This window comes from Rutidosis leptorrhynchoides, chromosome 11 (assembly GCF_046630445.1).
Source record: "Rutidosis leptorrhynchoides isolate AG116_Rl617_1_P2 chromosome 11, CSIRO_AGI_Rlap_v1, whole genome shotgun sequence".
NCBI lineage: Eukaryota > Viridiplantae > Streptophyta > Magnoliopsida > Asterales > Asteraceae > Rutidosis > Rutidosis leptorrhynchoides.
The window spans coordinates 402,622,462-402,629,244 of record NC_092343.1 but is presented as its reverse complement, the minus strand read 5'-3'; the positions used below and the strand labels follow the sequence as shown (position 1 = coordinate 402,629,244).

Here is a 6,783-nt window from a genome sequence, read left to right as displayed (position 1 = left end):
GTGTGCAGACTACACAATTATGAATACATCTTACATAATTACATAAAATAATTAAATGTTTTTGCTTACTGATGATCATCAATATGTTAAAAAAAACTAAAAGTATGAACTCTTTTATTAGCAAAGTAATTTATCATCCATCAAACACAAAAGGCAAATTACCCACAAAAGAGTTAAAAGTCTAAGTGGATACCTTCAGAATCATGTACAACGCACGGTTGAGATGTCGACTGATGGTGAGAATGTGTGCTACCAACAGAGGCCTGAACAATAGATATCACCAGTAAGTTTATTTTAAAAGTTCCATAAACACTTTTATCTCACGTGTGGAACAAATACCAGTACCATAAATTGAGTTGGTCCGTTGAGTTACACTTTGTCTCAATAGCTACAAATGTTAACGAAATCGAAAGAAATTGATATACCTGTGATCGACAGAACGTGTCTTAACCATTTTTACAAAATATCTGTAGCTATTGAACCACCATATATGTAGCTATAATAATCCAGATATTGATATTGATTAATTACACATTCTTCAAAGCATGATATAATTCCATAAAATCAATATAGTTTGACGTACAATATAACTTAACAAAAGTGCAGTTATTACCTACATATATATTCCTATATATCGAAAACAAATGTGATCTATGACAACTGTGTTCATTCTTTAAAGCATAATATAATTTACCAAAAGACTCATGTATACATATTCTTATCATATTCACTTAAGTTACACTCTATTAATGTAGGACTATAATGAGAATAACATCTATACCTCATAGAAAAAGTATACATAACAAAAATAATAATCAAATGGTGCACAACCAGATAATAAATATCACCTTAGATGTTGCTTGGGTACATGAACACCGGAACTCTAAGTCCCTACAATCAAACCGAAACTGAAATTTTCGCACAAATCTTCAATCGGTTTTAACCATCACTGAAAATCCCTAATTTTGGGCCCAAATCTTCACTCGATTCAAACCTTGAGTTATATTGTTTACTACATATACATATAAGATAATTGATTCATATAACCATAGATACGATCAAAAAAAGTAGATACATATAAACAAAATAAATAATACAAAATACTCACATATATTCGAGCAAATTGATCAAATCGTGGATGAATTGATGAACTTAAATGGAAGCTAGTTTATGTTGAAAGAGAATGGATTATAAAAAATGGGTTATCAATTAAAAAGTATACTTTGTAATAGATCTAGATCTAGATCTAGATATGGTTTTAATTGGAAAAGAGCTTGCAATGAATAAGTTCAACTTTTTCGTATCCCGCGTTAAAAGTAGACCGGTTTTAAAAATTAAACGGGTTTGCAAAGTTGAGACATGTTTTTTTATAAAAAACCGGTTTGGAAAATACCATTTCGTAACCGGTTTTTTGTAAAAACCGATCTCTCATTTCCGTGTTACTAAAAACCGGTTTCAATACCCTTTCTAAACAGGTTTTTATCTCTTATCTACAAAACCGGTTTTGAAAAGGGGTTTGTATACTCTTTTGTGTAGTAGTGAGCAACGAAGTTTTCATACATGAACCGTAGTCTACATAAGTGGCAGTTTCTTTCCGATCTAGGTTCCTCTTCTTTCTTTTATCGTATTGTTGTATGCATGTATATACTTAAGAAAAATATAGACATTTACTCCATATACATCTACCCCGCTTTTAGAATCTCTCTTATTAAAATTATGATGTCAACATTTATGCCCAAAACCCACGTGGAAAAATTACAGTCATTAGATTACTTTCCTTAGTTTAAATCTCAGCCATCTAAATTGCTAATGGCATCATTTAGATTTTTAATCGGCAGTTACATCTCCCAATTACAATGATGCCCTTAATTACAATATTAAATAAAAATAAAAAAAATCTTCGCCGCTAAATTAGGGAAACAACTGTTTCAATTATAAACTGCTCTCCAAACCTGTCAAAAAATTGATTCAGTTCGATTCTCAATTCACTTGGTAATCTATTCAAAATTCTTACATGTATTTATATTCATCTCTTAAATTTTGTTTATTCAATATTTATTTTTGATTGATTTGGGGTTTATAGGTAGATGGTGCTTACGGAATGATGATTCTGTGATAATTAATTAATCACGCACTTTTTACGTTTCACATAATTAATGCTTTAGGGTTCATATAATCACTGGATCATTATCTATGATTTTTGTACTATGGTTGTTCACATAATTAATTATTTATGTTGGAAAGTATGATTTTGTGAAGCTCATAATATTGGCACAATGAGTAGATCTTTATGTTCATGTCTTGTGAAAACAAGATGATGGTGTTATGTATTTTGAATTTGGTTGTTATTTAGAGATATCATTTATTTTGATTTATTTGTATTTATTTACAGATGGGGATCAGGGTGAGATTCAGACTCGGTTGTGATATTGAGGGTCAATCTAGAGCTATAGATGAAACAAGGTAGATTGAAAAAAATAAGGCACACGATTAACTACAACTTAACGTCAAATAACAACCCGATGACTTTCGATTGCCCACACAAGAGGTTAATTATTTGTCAATTAGGATACTATCTCTTATATGGGATCAGGGTCAGCTTCAGACGCAAGTTGCTGTTATATCTCTATTATTGCAAATTAAATTGTTGGCTACAATTGCATAATAATCTGTCAAAGTAAAAATTAAATGTTTATCTTAATTTGAGCAATGCAGTTGAGAAAATCTGAAAGCGGAATGGTTAAATGGTTGAACATGGATATTACATCGACGTTAGGGTATTACTAATCATTTTACAAAAAAGTTGAATTGAATTATACTCTTTATAGCTATGTGTTTTTACTTTATAAAACTGTACATGATAGTAGTTTAAACAACTCTTGAGGTCAATTTATTTTGCAGGGGTTAATGCTTACAGAGGATATTGATAGCCCGATCCTAATTAAGAACAAATCAGCTTGATTTAAAAGTGTAAATAAAGTAATTGATTTAGCAGATTATAAATTTGAATTATTAATTGTGTTTCTTTGTTTCTTATTTATAGGTCGACTGCAGAGATTAACATGATTCAAGACAAACGGGTGTGAAGCAATCTATATTCATACTACACCCCATGGTAATCCAAAATGGTACTCTTCAATAATTCTGTTCCCGAAGCTATGACATTTTTACTTTGCATTTAATGTAATGAAGTGATATATGAAATAATTATAAGAGAATATATGGAATTTTCATACACTTTCGTTTGGAAGTTTGAATATTTCTGGAATTTGGTGTTAACAAGCTGTTTTAGTGTGATTTTAACTAATGAAGATGCATAAATTTTGAGCTATAACTTTTAACATCTCTACTTAACAAGCTGTTTTGGGATCATTATGTTTTTTATTTGTTTATCATGGGTGTTTTAAATAAGTGATGCTCATTGTGTTTTGTAGGATCCCTATTCAATGGGAGTGCAATTAATTCAATGAAAAAAGTTTGGGATCTTCCTACAAAGCCATTTGCTTTAAAGCTAGGTAACAATAACAAAGTTACTATAGAAGGTTGTTGGTCAAATTACTTGAAATTGTCAATTCGCGTTACGGTTTATTTCAAACCTGTTGGAAAGTACAAATAAAGAATTAAGGGTTGTTGGGTAGGGTGAAATGGGTGAGAACCTGTGTTGGTGTACATGAGCAAAACCTTCTGAAAAACTGAAACGTTAATATGTACATGCTTCGTTAATTCAGATTCACTATCTCGAAGGATTATCTCAAACATGTTGGAATGCATGTTGAGTGATCAATTGCTATAAGTGTTATTAATATCATCATGCTATTCAAAATCCCTTATTTTGTAGAGATATGACCCACACCCAGCATCAAAGGCAGCTGATGATGTATTCGTCCTTGCGTCTAAATCTAGCGCAGATTCAAGACTGTGAACATGTTTGTAGATAAGTTGCATCTTAACCAAGTTGGTATAGAAAAGGGTAGTGATGTTGATCTTGCACAATCAAGTTCTCAAAATAGACCAGAACACATCAGAAGCTCTACTTCCCGAAAGTAACTTTGATATTGAAGCATTTTGGTATGTTGGAAGTAAGGTGTCCGAAATCAAGTACTACAGTTGTATGATTAGAAGTTTATGTACGTTGTATTTACTTATATATTTATATGATTAAAAGTTTGTTTTGTGCTTCGTATGATTTTTTTTGGTTAACTATATAAATCCGTTTTTAACATTAACGCTTTATATCATCCATAGTTATCTTATATTTTAGTTTCGAATGACTGTTTATTCGAATACATTTTTACATCAATTCACAAATTTTATATCTTCTTATTTTAAAAACCCGCGAAGTCGCGGGTTATAAACTAGTGTTATATTCATTTAAATTTCGAATATACATTTGCTTAGTTATTTGTAGTTGCACGATAATATGGCATGTAATTTCACAGATATAGTAAAATGAGTTTGTCTAGGCATTTCATCGAACACCTCTAGGGCATCTAAGAATCATTCGACAATGTCATCTAAGAATTAACGACTAATTTAGACTTACATATCTTTTAACTAACATGTGCAGGTTTAAAAAAGTTGCAGAGATGTTAGATATTTCTAATATGATGATCAAAATCAAGACTACACCTCACTTTTTATCTCAAGACGTGATATATGGGATTTATCTAGTCTTCAAATTTAAAAATTCAAAAAACATTCAACCAGACCAATGCACGTTAACCTAAAGTACAAAAAGGGGAATGAAAGCTTACATTGTAACATCCCGCCTTTTTCCATTTACTTTTCCGTTATACTAATTTAAACTCCGTTATATGTTTATAACATCTCCCGTTAATACGCGTTTTAAAATATTCCGTTTAGGTATTTTCCGCACCCGACTACAAACTCGAGGGACTAAAATTGACCCGGGACAAACTAGTTGACTAGGTCAACTAGTCCACCCCAATCACCACCATTCAACCATCTCCCTCTCTCTCTCTTTCTCTCTAGCAAGAACACACACACATTTACCAAATTCATTCAATCATCATCTAAATTCGACCTAGGAGGCTTACAACAAAATAAATTACATATTCGTGATCCTCTCCTCATCCTCTTCATTTTGGTACCAACTTCATCTCGTTTGGGTAACATTTCTAAAACTCTAGATTTCTCTAAATTCGTGTTTTTGACTTGAAATGGTGTTAGTTAGTGTCTATGGCTCATTGTGATGTCGTGTATGTAATTTGTATGCTCGATCCCGTTGTTTTAGTATAACTAGCATGAACTTGAATTTTGGTGTGTTGTTCTTGAATTTTGGATGATCATATGTTGTTAGATGTTAAAAGTTCATGTTCTAATTGTGTTCCTAGTATCACTAGCTTCAATTTGATGTGTAGGTTGCTTGAGAAAACTCCATAAACTTGATTAGTGATTTTTGGTGAATTTGGGTTAGGGTTTGATAAGCTTGAAATGAATAGATGATACATTGAATGCCATGAATTATTGTTAGTAAGTAGTTAGTTGTATTGTATGCTCGATTACCTACAAAACGGCGTGTTGTATGTATGCATTAAATGCCCGAATCATAAATGTGCACTTATCAAATTCGAGTATTAAATGTGTGCATTAATCGATCATTTATTTTGGAAAGCCGATTGTTACAAATAATGTTTTTGGTTGGTGAAATATATTTAGTTGTGTTCTTTGTCAAATTACCTTTCCAACGATATAAGGTGCGAGTTCTAAGAGTTAGCGGTTTGTAATTTAGACTTGAAAGAGTTTTGATTTGGGACTTGAACAATTGAGACTGACCAGGTACCAGCGCACGGCCAATGCCGCGGCGCGGCCAGCTTATGTCGCGGCGCGACATAAGCCGTGGTCAGGTTCTGACCTCCATGTCCAAAATACGAAAAATGTTTGGCATACTACGGACCTCCGATTCACATGAAACTTGTTCTAACATGCGCATATATGATTAAAAACCTCAAAAAAATAGTTCGGGACCCGACCCGAACATGTTGACTTTGACCCGACCAAGTTGACTTTTAATCAAACTTAACCAAATGGTTGTGCAATCGTTCTAACATGCTTTTATACTTGTATCTTGCATGAAACGTGACAATTTGATTCACATGCTACATAATCGAGTCGTAACGAGCCATAGGACTAATTGAACATCTTTGACCTATCGTGTTTACCGTTATTGATACAACCTATTGTTTAGGTCAAGATTAGCATTGTTCTTTGCACACGTTTACTTGTTGAAGTACTTTACTACTCGTGCACTCAAGGTGAGATCATAGTCCCACTTTTACTCTTTTTGAACTTACATTTGGGATGAGAAAACATAAACATTTCTTTACTAAGTGAACACAAGTACAGGAAAACAAACATTCTACATACGAGTTTAGAACAAAATCCTCAATTCGATTATCATTAGTTACACTTGCCGGGTGTAAGCGAGAACTTATGTTGTATGGATCCATATGGGTTTGACAAACCCTCATTCAAACGGTTCGCTACCGTTTACGAATGAAATATATTTTCGAGAAACAGTGTATGTTCTAGCACTAAGTGATGGGGTTCTATGGAAGGAATGTTAAGCATTGATAATTGGGTGCTCGTGAAACAAACTTTTGGAATGTATTACTATTATTTCATTGATGCAAATCTTGTGGTTCACTTGTACTTACTTACTTAAACCTATGATTTCACCAACGTTTTCGTTGACAGATTTCTATGTTTTTCTCAGGTCCTTGAACGATACATGATACTTGCTTCCGCTCATTATTTTGATAC

General features: G+C 32.6%; 1 long non-coding RNA gene across 3 annotated transcripts; it reads left to right on the top strand.

Annotated features, from left to right (window-relative positions):
* Positions 1-1,864: 1,864 nt before the first annotated feature.
* LOC139876868 (uncharacterized) lies at positions 1,865-4,235 on the top strand. Of its 3 annotated transcripts, XR_011768336.1 has the most exons (5): positions 1,865-1,992; positions 2,393-2,548; positions 2,902-3,115; positions 3,435-3,515; positions 3,839-4,235. It is a non-coding gene; the product is annotated as an uncharacterized lncRNA (long non-coding RNA). The 3 variants fall into 3 exon arrangements; XR_011768335.1 differs by lacking the exons at positions 1,865-1,992; positions 2,393-2,548 and having other exon boundaries at positions 2,692-3,115; XR_011768337.1 differs by lacking the exons at positions 1,865-1,992; positions 2,393-2,548 and having other exon boundaries at positions 2,692-3,128.
* The last annotated feature ends 2,548 nt before the right edge of the window (positions 4,236-6,783 follow it).